At 43.3% G+C, this 16788-nt stretch overlaps 2 pseudogenes; both read right to left on the bottom strand.

Annotated features, from left to right (window-relative positions):
- LOC142108627 (uncharacterized) overlaps positions 1–12353 on the bottom strand; it is a 168365-nt pseudogene extending 156012 nt beyond the window's left edge.
- LOC142108938 (uncharacterized) lies at positions 7075–9607 on the bottom strand (annotated as a pseudogene).
- Positions 12354–16788: the final 4435 nt, after the last annotated feature.

Genomic DNA, 16788 nt, shown 5'->3' with positions numbered 1-16788 from the left:
TCTCAGTTCATCTTTACTGATCATGTAACATCCTCATCACCATTTATTTATATAGTGCCACTGATTCCACAGCGCTGTACAGAGAACTCACTCACATCAGTCCCTGCCCCATTGGAGCTTACAGTCTAAATTCCCTAACATACACACACACACAGACTAGGGTCAATTTGTTAGCAGCCAATTAACCTACCAGTATGTTTTTGGAGTGTGGGAGGAAACCGGAGCACCCGGAGGAAACCCACGCAAACACGGGGAGAACATACAAACTCCTTACAGATAAGGCCATGGTTGGGAATTGAACTCATGACCCCTGTGTTGTAAGACAGAAGTACTAACCACTTAGCCACTGTGCTACCCGTAACATACTCCTATGTATACGTCATATGCCTTAAATTGGATGGTCCTTTTGTGTCTCTCTTTTTAAAATAAAATATTATTTCTTGGGTAAAGTGTAAAGAGGTTTTTTTTGTGTCTCTTAATGATCAGTGTTGGATTTTGGGATTTTGAGAAATGCCATCAAAAGCAAACGGTACAGACTAGGGTGACAATGTACCAGGTGAGCAGGTGAATTCACACAATGTCACACATTAACAGAATTATAGTTTTTATTTTCATGCTGTCATGGGAAAACCCCTACAGTATAAATAGACTTCACGTTTATTTCTCACTCAGCGTTGCATGTATTTCCATAGAAGATAAAGTCTGGTCGTTTGTTACTGGACTCTTGTTTTGCCAAGCCTTCCAGTAGATTTATATTGGGGTCCGTTGGACTGAAGAACAGAAGATTTTTCAAGCCACTTTGGATACAATATGGGGTTCTTTGGACCGAAGAAAATAAGAGGTTTTTCATGGACTATAATTTTTTTTGCCCTTTAATTTTTTGGGACTACTCCAGGACCTGGAATGTTATTTTTTTTTGGACAGCTACAGGACCTTTGAAATATTATGGTTTGTTTTGTTTTGATGGTAAGTATTTTGGGCTTTATTATTTTTTAATAAAGAGATGTGGTTATAACAAGGGAGTTGTGTCTTATTTTAGATTTTTTTTCTTTTTAATAATCTCATTTTCAACACAGATAAGAGCCGGCGGGTCAGGAGACGATGACAGGTACGTAAGTACCTGCACTGCCTGTGTTGTAGGGGAAGGACAGAGCAGCCCTGTGCCCAAATTCAACTGGCAACGGATCTTGGGATTGCAAACCTGAAATACGGGCGACTTATTCTTACTATTGAGCACCTGTGGTAGCTTTGCATTTTTCACTTGGAGACTTAGGGACCGATGCAAAGTTGAACAAAACTTGGACATAATTTACAATCTGCATCTGTAGCCTGCGCTCCAGGATTACGGCAGACGCACGTACACCCACATACGCAGAACCAGGTCATAAGCACAATAGAACTTTGCAAACATTTGCTTTCATCTGTTAATAGGCTTCATATAATACAGCACATATAACCTTCCTTTTCAGGAATGAAGTAAAGTAACCAAATGTTTTTTTAAACACACACATAAAATCCTATAACATCTGTACGAGCAATGAAGAAAGCAGCCAGCAGCTTCAGCGGTGAAAAATCAAATGTTTTTGTTTGAACTTTGTCCTGGGTTTCAGACACAAGATCATTAACTGAAAATTGCACTTTAGAATACTACAAATCAGCTTAATTTGACCTTATATCAATATATAGTTACTCTTCTGCCACAGCTCTGTGAATATTGCAGGATAACTCTCATTACCAACACTTCTCGGCTATGTCACCGAGTAAACATACTACCAACAGAGCTCTGCTGCCCTCTAGTGGCCATTTTAGAATTGACAAAGGTCCTTTTTCCAAACAACAGAATTTGAGTTATCCTTTCTTTCAGCTATTACTGAAGAAAAGTTGAACACTATTCCGACACATGTCAGACACCACACATGGGCCTTACCAAATTGAGCACCTTCTAATTGCAAAATGCGATATTTCATCAATACTTTTGTGCATGGTGAATTCCAGGTACTTAGAGCCTTATGTAGAGTTGGACGTAATTAACACCAAAATGTAGATATAAATTGCATCTGGAAAATATCTACACTCTCCCTGCAAGGCAGCATCACATGTAAATTGCACATAGAAGATTATCATATGCTTTAAGCGTATCATGTGGGTGAGACGACAGTCATTAGCATCAATGTGCGTATATTATTATATTTTTTTTTTTTAAACAAATAATTGGAAATAATATTTTTTTTTATATCAGCACTAGTACTGCTAGTCTAGGCTGTGGCTCAGTCGTTAGCACTTCTGCCTTGCAGCACTGTGGTTATGAGTTCAATTCCCGACCATGGCCTTATCTGTGAGGAGTTTGTACGTTCTCCCCGTGTTTGCGTGGGTTTCCTCCGGGTGCTCTGGTTTCCTCCCACACTCCAAAAACATACTGGTAGGTTAATTGGCTGCTATCAAAAATGTACCCTAGTCTCTCTCTCTCTCTGTGTGTCTATGTTAGGGAATTTAGACTGTAAACTGTACAGCGCTATAGATTCAGCGGCGCTATATAAATAAATAGGAATCTCTTCCCAAAGCCCCCCTGCTGCAGTGGGCGTAGGGTAGTAAAAAAATGAAAGCGATGTAAGCATTTTGACACGTTGCACTACTAGTTCCAAAGTGGTTGGGTATGATGGTGCTTGTAGTACTACAAATACAGGCATAACCTGGCATCCAGGGCCTTCTGTGACCTGTAGTACGCCACGGCAAATTGCAAAAAAGAAAAAAAACACATACCGTTTACAAACGCTTTTAGTAGACGTAAAGATGCTCCCACATACAACCCTCGTTATTTCTCATCTAATTCCTGGCCACATCAATGACGCGGCCGCATCCCCTGTCATGTGATGCGGCCGCCTGTGTGCCCCCCGGGCTTCCCTCTCCCAGCCGGCGCCTGAGGATAGCTTAGCCGAAGTACCGTAAGTGTATTTCATGTTGCGGCTTCTTCACTCCTGGTGCAAGATCCGTGATGATGATGATGATGAACGCAGGGATGTCAGCTCCTGACTCTTGGTTGTGACATACTGCATCCATTTTTGCTTCGAAGCCATTGGTTTGAGAACCTAACGAGGAGAAGTTTGCATTGAACATAGCGACAGCTGCTTTATCTTCAGTTTGATTTTGATGTGTTGAAGGAGATCTAAAACTAACTTATATATTTGTACTAAAGATGATCAGGCTCCGTTTTTGGAAATCCAAGCCCACCCAAACATAGCCGATCCGAGTACTGAGCCGAGCCAGCTCGGTACTTTCGCGCGCCCTTGGAACTGAAAACGAGGCAAAACGTCATTGTCGCGTTATCAGACCTCACCAGTTTTGTATTCTATAAATACCGCCCTCCACGGAGATCCAGCGCCATTTCACAGAGAGACACAGAAGGGGTAGCAGGGTTGTTGGCAGTCTCCAGTGCAGTTGGGCAGCGTCATATCTAGAACAGAAAGAGGAGGTGTGGCAGTGTTCTTCAAAGTCTCCAGTGACATTCTACTGCAGGAGCGGGCTGGGAGAGGGATGGCCGGGGGGCACACAGGCGGACGCATCATATGACAGGGGATGCGGCCGCGTCATTGATGACGCGGCCGCATCCCCTGTCATGTGATGCGGCCGCCTGTGTGCTGACACGGCCGCATCTGATGTCATCAGATGCGGCCACGGGGGGAAAACTATGTTTTTTGCATCCGGGGGGGCGGCCGGGCGGCCTACCCCCCGGCCCTAATATCTGCCTGACCCAGCGGCCCGGGGGGCCGTTGCCCCCCTGCCCCCCGGGCCAGCCCGCCCCTGTTCTACTGTGCCATAGCTCACACAGAAACAGGAGAGGTGGCAGTGTTCAGTGCTGAAACAGAAATTTTAATAATAGGGCTATCAGAAGCCACCATTACAGAAGTCTCTGAACTTTTATGTAATTACCAGTGATGGCCTTCCCAGTGGAACTTGTAGTTCATTTTACGACAGAGCTGTCACGATTTTTGGGCAATTCTTTTAGACCAGACCAAATGTCAAAATGTTGTGCTGACTCATTTGCATCACCACTTTGTGTCTTGGAAAAGCTATATTTTTTCCTAGCAGCAGTTGCCAAAGAAACTGAGGGAAGATGAGTCATCATGTCATGTACCACTTGAGCTGTCAGCTTGCTGACCAGGAGCTCATTGCATCTCTTGAGATCTGGGTCAGCTGGAAAGAAAGAGAAGACATAGATAGCTCTTAAACCTAGTATCACGCACAGTTGCCAAAATGTAGTGATCCGATTTCAAAATGTTGATAACTCTCAGATCCTGGCGAAGCGAATAAAGTAGTTGATCTAGTCCTACATAGTTGCTTAGTTTCATCTCCTCATTCAATTTCTCTAATTAGGGGAATAATTGACTCAAGCTTACAGTGTATGAACTCACTTCACAGGTGACTACTTAGAGTGGTTTCAGCACCGTGCACAACACGGAAAGTATTCTCCACTGCGCTGGACTAAAGTACATCCCCCCTCAGATTCGATTCTTCTTGCAGCAGCTACAATCTCCTACATGCTGTTGCAGAATGCCGAAAATGACCCGACTTATTTCTGGACACAGACAGCATCTCCTGCATGTTACTGTCATTTTTTTTATAAAGCTCGGTACCACCAAGTTGATTGTGTTAGCAAAACAGGGAATGTGATGGAATACTCCCTGCTGTAATGCTCTCAATATTGGAGGCATTGTCACAAATTACATAACCTCAGGAGAGTCCAAGCAGGATAAGCCATGTTGCAAAGACATCCCTTAGTTTTTCAAACAGGTTGTCAGTGTTATTTATGCCTCTTAGTGTACCCAATGATACACAAAAGTAGGATACCACTTTGTATTTGGAACAAGATGAGGGGGATATTTTTGTAGCTGACGATGGCGCTAATGAGGATGATGTTGTTTGTGTAAGTCCTGCACCAGTGGAAGCAGTCCTTGCCAGTGATAAGAAGGCCATTGTCATGCCTGGGCATAAGGCCAAAAAATCCACCTATTATGTGTGCAATTATTTTTACCCAATACTGACAACAGAATGTCCAGCTATTTGTAACGTTTGTAAAGCCACACTGACAACACCGTCCTCATCAATATCCTCACTAGTGACCAGAGTTATTTCTGCATCCAAGTTGCTAAGGCTAGATGACTTCTCCCCTATCCAGGATTACTCTGAAGAATTCTTGAGTGTTAGTCCCACTGCTGCTGTTGCTTCTTCATCCCAGAAGTAGACCAAGAAGAAGACTACTAGTAGTTTACAACAATTGACTCTTAAACAATCCTTTGCAAGAGGAAGCAAGTATGAAAGCTGTCACCCAGTCGCAAAGCGGATCACAGACGCCATGGTGACTACGCTAGTATTCAATGTCCTTCCAATATCCGCTATTAATACAGCTGGTTTTAGACAGGTAATTAAAGTCCTGTGTTACCTTTACCAAATTCCATCACGTTTTTGACATTTATGTTACAGAGACTTTGTCACTCACCGGACTGTGAGTGCTACTTCTAAGGTAGCTAGGAACCGTGTCCGTCCATTATTATGAGGTACTGCGCATGTGCAGTCCCTTTTAACCTTCAGTTCTGTTCCTTTAACTTAATTGGCTGATCAGGCAACACTCCCTATATTAAGCACCTGTGGTCAATACCACGTTGCCTGATCTTGGAGTCTCATTCCTCATGAGTCTCTGAAGGTGTTCCAGTGCCTGCTCGTGTGTTCAGCTTATGCTGATTCCTGTTTGCCGTTTGTGTTTTCCAGACCACTTCTATTCCTCGTGTTCCTAGTGACTCCAGCAGCTGATTCCTATCCGCTGCCTCCGTGTATCTACAGTTACAGATTACTGCAAACTCTCCTGTGTTTCATCGTGACTCCAGCAGCTGATTCCTGTTAGCTACTTCAGCGTGTCTACAGAGTCGGCTCGTCTCAGCGCTCCAGTCTGCATTCTACCTGCCGTCAGCTGACCCGCTGCCTACTGCTTCTACAGTGTGTCCATTTGTGTCAACTTGCCTGTTGCATCGAGTCTACGCTCCTCGGCTTCCAGCTTTGCTACATCGCTTCAACTCTCCCGTGGTCTCCTGCTGTTCTATTCAATATACTACTGCTTCCTGAGTATTTGTCATCCTTGCTGGCCTACCTACAGTGCGCTGCACCTACCTGCCGCTTCCATTCTGCAAGGACTTCTCACCTCGTCTGTTCCCGGCCGCTCAGGTATCCCTGCAGCTATCTCTAACAGCCTGCTCATCTGAACCACGGTATGCATACTTCTCATTGACTGTGCTGGTGTATTGCATATCCATCTGGACTGAGTTGTTCTCCTCCGGAGTTTCCATCCTCTAAGACTATTGCTATTATTGACTGTGTTTCCTTTTGCTGGACTATTTGAGTGACTTTGTTTATCTGTGCAGTGCTGTTCATTCATTATTATCATTGTGTGCAGTTCAACGTGGGATCAAGTTCAGTGTACCCGTGTAGACTCTGCATAGCATTTATCTCCTCGTGTCCTTCCTCACATATATATTCAGTGGTACAACTTGCTAGAGGCAGACCACTGATTCCTGTTTCCCTGTGTCACCAGTTGCATATATCCTCTCACATAAGCAGTGGTACAACTTGCTACTCGCAGACCACTGACTTCCCCGTTACCTTCACCTGGATGCCATTCCTTCACTACAGACAGCGGTACAACTTGCTATACGCAGACTGCTGACTTCCACCTCCTTATTACTCCTGGACATTCTTCTCACTATAGCAGTGGTACAACTTGCCGTGCGCAGACCACTGACTACCCTCACGTGCCTTGTCCATCCAGATCCTCATGTTCAGTTACCCATTGTTTACCAGTGCTGCTAGTCATAGACTTTCTGAGCATTCTCTAACCATCTGCTGTTTCCAGTTCCATTATCACCCTGCCATCAGAGTATCATATACCAACTCTACTGCTCTGATAAGACCATCAGCGGGTGATACTGGGTAAAGCCTCCTAGTGCCCGTGACACAAGACCTGATTTATTTGTAAACCATTTTCATTACTCAGAACATGGAAATGGTTTGTCATTTGTGTGAGTTATCTGATGCTCAAAAGGATTTGATTTCTATCCGAAACATTTCCCAAACTCAGAACATGGGAATGTTTTCTCACCTGCATGAGTTCTCTGATGTTTGATAAGTTTTGAGTTCCATGGAAAACATTTTCCACACTCAGAACATGGAAATGGTTTCTCACCTGTGTGAGTTCTGTGATGTTTGACAAGGTTTGACTTCTGTGCAAAACCCTTCCCACACTCAGAACACGGAAACGGTTTTTCCCCTGTGAATTCTCTGATGTTCAATGTGTTTTGATTTCTGTGCAAAACATTTCCCACATTCAGAACATGGAAATGGTCTCTCACCGGTGTGAATTCTCTGATGTTTGACAAGTTTTGATTTCTGTGAAAAACATTTCCCACACTCAGAACATGGAAATGGTTTCTCACCTGTGTGAGTTCTCTGATGTTCAACAAAATTTGATTTGTATACAAAACATTTCCCACACTCAGAACATGGGAATGGTTTCTCGCCTGTGTGAGTTCTCTGATGTTCAACAAGTTTTGATTTATGTGCAAAACATTTCCCACACTCAGAACACGGAAATGGTTTCTCGCCTGTGTGAGTTCTCTGATGTTCAACAAGTTTTGATTTCTGTACAAAACATTTCTCACACTCAGAACATGGAAATTGTGTCTCATCTGTGTGAGATCTCCGATGTTCAACAAGATTTGATTTATATACAAAACATTTCCCACACTCAGAACATGTAAAAGGGTTCTCAGCTATGTGACTTTCTGATGTTTATGAAGAGATAATTTAACTGTACAGCTTTTCCCACCCTCAGAACATGGAAATAATGTATCATCTGTATGAGCTGTACTATGTGTAACAATATCTATGTTATCAGGATTACATTCCTCATGATTAGAGAGTTCAGATAATGTATCTCCACTGTAAAGTATTGGATATATATTTAGGGTAATTGGGTTCTCTCCTGTAGAATCTTGAGTAATGTTGTTATCTTCCATTTCAAAATCTGTAGATAAAATCAGTTGCTCCCCCAAGATATTCTTGCGTTTACATCCATCTGCTGAAAGTAAAATAAATGTAAGGAAGGACATTGAGCTGCAGATTACAATACCCAAAATTTTTAAACTATGAGCGAGTTGTTCAGCTGCTTAATTTCAATTTGCAATTGACGAACACTTCATTACAATTATAAAAGCACATTATCAAGCACATTGCTTAGATGCAGTCATAATTGGAATTCTTTTAATGACTCAATAAACAAAATATATGACTCTTTACTGTAATACATTTTATTACTCACCTGTGCCGATATCTGTAGGGATTTCCTCCTCCTTACACTGCTGATCACCCCTCACATACGTCTCTTCCTCTCCCTCTATAATTTTTATTTTAATATCAGTCAGGACGTCATCCTAAATAGCCCACAAAAGAATGATAATTTTTTAGTCAAGTTTTTTTATTGGTATTTCAAAACAGAACATAAAGAAAATAATTATTTCTGAATAAACGTGATAGATATAAATCACCGGGTGTGACACATTACATCAAAGATTAGTAAATTTCCAACACTTATGCAGGTATACAAAAACATACAGAATAATATCAAGACTGACAATAATACAGTATATATCAGATGGCATGGGTCCCCATGGACTCATGGGCACCCCTGATCATCATCATCATCTATTTATTTATATAACGCCACTGCACAGAGAACTCACTCACATCAGTCCCTGCCCCATTGGAGCTTACAATCTAAATTCCCTAACATACACACACAGACCAAGAGAGACTAAGCGCAGTTTAATAGCAGCCAATTAACCTACCAGTATGTTTATGGAGTGTGGGAGGAAACCAGAGCACCCGACGGAAACCCACGCAAACATGGGGAGAACATACAAACTCCACACAGATAAGGTCATGGTTGGGAATCAAACTCATGACCCCTGTGCTGTGAGGCAGAAGTGCTAACTGTAAGGAACCCCTCCAGCCAGTACAGCAAAACCCGGAGTCTGCTCCGAAAGTCCGGTGTTCACTGTTGGGACAGACTTGGCTGCAGACAGAGGGTTGTGAGATGTCCACTGGCTGGGGAGAACCCAGGAATAGAGTTACAGAGGCCGTAGAGTAGGAGCAAGTCCAGTGAGACACCGAGTGGATGGTGTCAAGACTGATATATCACTCATTGCCACTGGAATAAATAAGGAACAGTTGATAGAGAAGTCCCCTGATCCACAATGGTTTCTGTACCGGTACTTGTCCGGAAAGGAACGGAACTTACAGTGATAGGTAAAGATGATGAAACTGAACGTAGGCAGTAGCCAAGGGTAACTACAACCCATAGTGCCGGTGAGAGTCTAGAGATTTTAGGGAAATAGTTCTTAGGCGATTGCCAGGGGTAACTGCAACCCTCAGTACTGGTGAGAGTACGGAGATTTAGGGGCACAGTTCTTAGGCAGTTGCCAAAGGCAAGAGGGGGCTGGACTGTTTCTGCATTATCCACAAAGACCTCTTCCCACAAGGCAACCAGATCAGGTCCCTTGCCCATTAAAGGTAACTAAAAGGGTTCAGGTTCCAGAAAGATTGACCCCCTGGTAATGGCAAAGTCTACAGACAATATAAGAGGGGAATGGTCGCAGAGTTGTATCAGTCTTTCTAATGTAAGATTTTGGCTATAAGGGCACAGGGAGGTGCCCCGGGTGGAGCTGCCTAAGAAGGGATGCGATGAGCTTGCTCCACTGCGAACTGAGCCGTAAAGGAATCCTTCCCAAAAGCTTGAATTAACCATTTCTCCAAGAAACATTCAGTACCAGGCCCCTCCTCTTATTCAGGTAGCCCCACAAAACCAGTATTATTGACTCAGAGACTCCCCTCACTATAAGAAAGCGTCTGCTTACATGCCAACATCTGAGCTTCCAAATTATCAATTTGACCCTTCATAGGTGCTGTAGCATCTTCTAGAGTCTCCGCTTCAGCCACTCACTATTGGATTTGTTGCATATCATGTCTGAAAAGGGAAAGGTCGGCCAGCACCGCCCCAATGTTCTCCGACGCCCATTTTCAGATCTGCCAATAGCCTGTAGAAGCTGCTGCAATGTGACCTCAGGGTAAGTAGGTGAGGTTGGTGCATTAGGAACAGTGGTAGTTTGGGAGGGCACACATAATGGAGTTTCTCCAGAACTGTCAGTGGGTGTAGAGGAATAGGCAAACCGGTCAAGCCATCCGGCCAGAGCAGCATGATCATATAACGAGGAAAATACATCCCAATATAGAGGAATGGGTATAATAATAGTGTTGTATTTCATTGATAAACACTTGTATGAAAGTCTTACCATGAAAGTACCCAAGGCAGGATCATAGAACAGAGTCAAGATAGTATAGACTCCACTTCTAAAAGGCAAACTGGATAATCCAGATATGGGAATGAGGTTCAATAAATAAGCTAATGACTATCCCACAGGAGTAATATATATTAGATGTCAAGTGCCAGGATGTTATCACAGCACAAACAGGCAAGATAGCATAAGTCAAATTACAGCCACTGTGTGAGGTACCTGCATGCACTCAGAGCCTGAGGCCCAGCTGTTGGGGATCCAATCTGTATCTCAGGATGGAAGGCTGACTTGGAGCAACAGAACTGTGCAGCATGAGGACAAATCGCCGCTCTCTATGGTGGAAAATAGGGCACCACCAAGACGTCAGCCCAGATTACAGGACAGGAACAGAAAATGTCCATCCCCAGCTCCCAGGGCAGAGGGGTATAGTCTACAGCATTGTCATGTACTCGAGTCGCACACAGTAAAGGGAAGAGCCTGAGCAAGTGTCGGCACCCGACGACCTGACAGTGATGGGTAAGTATGGTGATCTGTCTCACCACAGCAGGGGTCCCTGGGGTGTCCGCACCAACAGTCAGCGCCGGCAGCACGGAGAGGCAGAAGCGCTGTCCACCAAGGAGTCAGGCTGCAACGGGTCCGCTCAGATAGCAGCCTCCGCACACCAGGCTGGGGTCTCGAAGAGCAGCGCGGCAGCCGCGGATCAGGAGAAGTACCCCAGAGGATGCCAAGAGGGGTAAGTAAGCTCCAGGACTAGACAGAGTCCAAATAAACCAGCAAACTCAAAATTGAGGATAAATGCAGGAATTTTAGGATGGAGAACGTAGCAAGCATACTTGTACTCCATGTATGTCCAGGACACGACCCCTTTAAGAATATTATATTAAATAATATCTGATTTAATAATGTGAGATGAAACAGAAGAATATGAGAGTATAAGATCCACGCTGTTTTTTTACAGATAATATAATAAAATCACTTTGGCATTTAGGTATTTGGCAAGACCCTAAAATGTCATCTACCTGAAACTCCTGTGAATAAAGAGGACGGAGATATCTCTCTGGGGTATTTCTGTTACTGGATCCATCTGTAGGAAACACACAGTGACTGATTACATTGTTTATACAAGGAGAATATGTGACTCTTGTCTGTAATAAGTGTTTATTACTCACCTATGCTGATTTCCTCCTCCTTACACTGCTGATCACCCCTCACATACGTCTCTTTCCTTCCCTCTATAAATTCTAATTTAATACCAGTCATGACGTCATCCTAAACAGCCCACAAAACAATACAAATATATTTAATAATAACTGATTTAATAATTTGTGATGAGACAGAGGAATGTCAGTGTATATGATCCACACAAGTATTTTTTTTACAGATCATATATTGGGAAATTCACTTTGGTATTTGGCGAGACCCTAAAATGTCACCTACCTGTGGAATACTGTGATTTTCCTCTGTACAATCCTGTGAATAAAGAGAACACGGACATCTCTCTGTGGTATTTGTGTTACTGGATCCATCTGTAGGAAACATACACTGAGTGAATACATTGTTTATATGTGATTCTCAGATGATGTGTATCTAGGTGGCCTTCAAAACTGTTCTCTCCCCTACAATAAATGAAAATCTCCTCTTACCCAGTGATTTGAGAATCCAGTGATTCTCCATCATTACGTCTTTGAAAAGACTCTTCTGCAATCTTAAATACGTCCACTCCTGCATGGATAAATAGACAGTGACATCCCAACACTTTATAGGAACCTAATACACCCAATGATACATTCATCACGCAGACACATCCCCTGGTGTTACTGTATTATGTCACATTCCCAGCAGTCACCTCTCCAGTCACCAGCGGAATGATCTTGTTGATCAGTTCCAGGATCTTCTAGTCATTGTTTCCCTCATATATCAGTGAGTGAGGTGGAGGAACCGTGATGGGACTCTTGGTCCTGCTCAATACTCCTGACACACTTGAGGGTGGCCCACCAAATCTCTTTATTACTACGGTGTAATCCTGTGAAATGAATTGGATAAAAAGATAAATGAAGCTCCATGTATTTGGAATTTTTAGGAGTTAACTACAATACAATAATAGTATATTTTACAAATACAACCAATATCCTATATGTAACTGTTTCATATATACATGAAAGTAGAGTGTATATAGCATTTACATCTACTGCAGCTCAGTGGGCTCACCTATCACCCAAACCTTCAGTGGGTTCACCTTTAAAGACAAGTTTAAAGTGGGTTCTTGTAGTAGACAGAGGACTCAGAATGGCCAACCTACGGAAGATAATAGGAGAAGTAAGTGCTAGATACATTCTACTAGACAGTCCATATAGGAAACACTTACATGTAGGACAGGGGTTGGATTTGTAAAACTAGCCCTTCTTGTCCATTTTGCACATTTAAAAAGTCCAGGAAAGTGGAAACATTCTATAATCGTAAAACTTACAACTAAAAATATAGCAAAATCTGTAACTCATTTTAATCAGAGTTGGTATTTCAGCAGTTTGAACAGTGTAGTAAATCGTACAACTCCAGTGAGTAAAACATAACCTAGCACAGACCCGTTGGGGTTGCATTAATTTAAAAATCAAAATCCATTCCTAATTTTAATAAAGCATTCACTACGCTAATATTGAAACTGAGGAAAAGACGCACAATCCATGGCCTCCTATGGCCCTATCACACTACTTAATTTGGATATTAAGCTGCTGGCTAAAATCATGGCCACTCGTTTACAGTCCATTTTCCCATCACTCGGTGATTGAAATATGTATAAGCCATCGCGGCGGTGGCCTCCTCGTCCTTACAATATCCTTCCAAGAATATACTACTTAGCCTGGACGCCAATAAGGCGTTTGATGCAGTATCCTGGCCCTATATGTATGAGGTACACAAACGTGGGGCATTCAGAGAGGATTTCACTACTCTGATAGGGCCTGAGTCATTAAGGAACGTATCTCTGTTATTTGTGTGTATCATACGCATTTCCCTTCTGCGCATGCCCAGAACGAGGACACTCGGCCGTCAACAAAAGCAAGTCCGCTGCGTATGCCAACGCAAATGACAGTTACGACGGTCTACGGTTCTTTTGAGATTTCATATTCCACATATATATTGTACGCATCCTGCAGTGTCTGGTCTAGTACAGCAGAGTGACCCTACGCCCATAGTCATCACCACACATATCCTGAGATCCGCTCCTTGCCGACTCCAGGAGTACGCAGAGATGATTTACGTAACGTTGAGAACAACTGCACGATGCGCTCTGTATGCTGCCTTAATGACTCAGGGCCATAAGCTTTTTCTATTCTTGCCCAACCACCTCTCTACTAATCAATGGCCTGATTGGAGAGGCGGCACCCATGACGAGGGGTACACGTTAGGGCTGCCCCATGTCACCCTTACTCTTCAACCTAGTACTTGATCCTATGCTTGAGACCTACATACTGTATTTCGGGGCGTCCGTGTTGTATTTATCAAGCTGTCCATTTGATAAATCCCTGGCATTATACCTGATCCTTGCTTTACCTGACGCTACTTGGCTAGAAACATAGCAATTAAATTGGCGTAAAGCACTATCCCATATCTAGGTATAGAACTTTCTAAGAACCTTGGTCTCTTCTATCAACATCATATCTCGAAAGTTGTTGGGAACCTAGTAACGAGGTTGAGGGCTGGGGTCATCTTTGTCTTTACTTAATGGGTAGAGCAAATTTACTTAAGATGAAATCCTCCCCTAGACTTGTACAGTATTTCAAAACTTCATTTGGGGGGAAAAAAATCAAGAATTGGGCTATTGAAACTTTAACAACCCAGGACTAATGCTGGATTTCATTTGGCCAATATAGAACTCTATAATCAGGCTGCTCAACTTCAGTACCGGAGGGATTTGATACAAGGGTCTGACACCTATGCGGATACCTCACCAGAACAAAATTTCCTCCCTGGCCTAAAATTGACTGCTTTCCTACATCTACATGACCACAAGGTATCAGCGACAGTTCTTGACAACCACCATTTTATGTCCACTAGAAAATTGTGGCACATCATACATACATTGAAACTAAAACCTTACTTATCTATCCATCTTCCTCTATTTGGGAACCCTAGTTTTTAGAATGGAGAGGCTGCCTAGCTATTCACTATCTAGAATGACGCGGGGGTTAGAACGGTGGGGCAGTTCCTTACTCAATCTAAGAAACCCTTGACTTTCCAACAAACAGGGAACCTGCACGACGTGATTAGACCGTGCAACCTAGACTTTTACAGACTCACATTATGCAAGTGTAGTGACCAGACCATTTTCTCAACAGGATTGGGACCCACCCGCTCTACTATGATACATTGAAAACGGGATTGGATGGGACGCTTTGTACCTACTAATTTTTTACTTCTTTACAGCTCACAGTGTGTGTGCTGGGACCTGTTTTATTCCTTGTTATATATCACTATATAGATTATTATCCTTTCTATAATATTCATCCATTATAAACAGTGCGTGTGCTGGGAACTGTCTTATTACTCTTTATATATCACTATATAGATTATTATCCTTTATATAATAATAATAATAATAATAATAATAATAATCACCCATTATAAACAGTGTGTGTGCTGGGAGCTGTCACATCCCTCTGCATATATAGTAATTACAACATCCCTCTCCTCTATATAATAATAATCTCCCATTATAAACAGCATTTTATATGAGCTGTAATGTCTCCCTATACAGACTCCTCTGTATAATAATCCTTCATATCTCTGCTCTCAGCATAATAATAATATATTGTTAGAAGATATTACCTCAGCCTTGTACAGGTCCTGGATGTTGTTGTTATATATGAATGAGTTAAAGCTGCTCTCCAGGTTGTAAAATGGCTCCTGCAAGAGTATGTGACCACGCCCCCTCTGGAACGTCACTGGTACATAACTGTATCAGCTGTATTATGTCTGGGAGACTAAGGGAAAATGGCCGCCGCTGTTCTACATTAAGGACAATGCAGTAATAATGTATTTTACTCTAGTGATAACATTGCTGCTAGTCAGCTATATGCTACGTTCATTACTAGCTGTTAGAAGCTAAATCACTTTCAGATAATTCTGTGACATCACGAGGTCATGTGACTGCTGTAGTCACATGGTACACAGTGCAGGAGCTGCTGCTGGATAACTTCCTGTTCCTGTGTAGTGGAGGAAAGGTAAGAAGTAGTGATGTGATGGGGAGGGGACATGTGTGACTAAAGGTGCTGGGCAGAGAGGGGACATGTGTGACTAAAGGTGCTGGGCAGAGGGGACATGTGTGACTAAAGGTGCTGGGCAGAGAGGGGACATGTGTGACTAAAGGTGCTGGGCAGAGAGGGGACATGTGTGACTAAAGGTGCTGGGCAGAGAGGGGACATGTGTGACTAAAGGTGCTGGGCAGAGAGGGGACATGTGTGACTAAAGGTGCTGGGCAGAGAGGGGACATGTGTGACTAAAGGTGCTGGGCAGAGAGGGGACATGTGTGACTAAAGGTGCTGGGCAGAGAGGGGACATGTGTGACTAAAGGTGCTGGGCAGAGAGGGGACATGTGTGACTAAAGGTGCTGGGCAGAGAGGGGACATGTGTGACTAAAGGTGCTGGGCAGAGAGGGGACATGTGTGACTAAAGGTGCTGGGCAGAGAGTTGACATGTGTGACTAAAGGTGCTGGGCAGAGGGGACATGTGTGACTAAAGGTGCTGGGCAGAGAGGGAACATGTGTGACTAAAGGTGCTGGGCAGAGAGGGGACATGTGTGACTAAAGGTGCTGGGCAGAGAGGGGACATGTGTGACTAAAGGTGCTGGGCAGAGAGGGGGACATGTGTGACTAAAGGTGCTGGGCAGAGAGGGGACATGTGTGACTAAAGGTGCTGGGCAGAGAGGGGACATGTGTGACTAAAGGTGCTGGGCAGAGAGGGGCCATGTGTGACTAAAGCATGTGGGCAGAGGGGGCATGTGAAGGAGAAGTCTCTTCCACACACGGCCCCTCCTCAAACAACAATAACCTGACAACACTTGCTAACTTTTCTCAGATATTCCCCATGACACGTATTACATGATCTTTTCCCTGACAGGCCTCCTGCCCACAATCGTGTCTCACTGCTGCCCACCAGCTTTTACCTCACAGGCCCCGCTGCCTCAATCCTGACACCTCTCTTACTTCAAAATGAAAGAGGCGCCTTTTATTTGAAAGAGGAGTAGATCCTTAGCAGTGAATGAGATAATAATACAGAGATCATTGTTGCCATAGATGTTGGGGTTTTCTTTTTTTAACTGTATCTAGTCAGAGTTTAGTTAGATGATATTATCATTACAGGCCATTAATATAATTGCTTTTGTCACAAACTGTACATA

Source organism: Mixophyes fleayi, chromosome 12 (assembly GCF_038048845.1).
Source record: "Mixophyes fleayi isolate aMixFle1 chromosome 12, aMixFle1.hap1, whole genome shotgun sequence".
NCBI classification, from domain to species: Eukaryota; Metazoa; Chordata; class Amphibia; order Anura; family Limnodynastidae; genus Mixophyes; species Mixophyes fleayi.
Note: the sequence above shows the minus strand (reverse complement) of the source record. Positions and strands in the feature narration are given on the sequence as shown.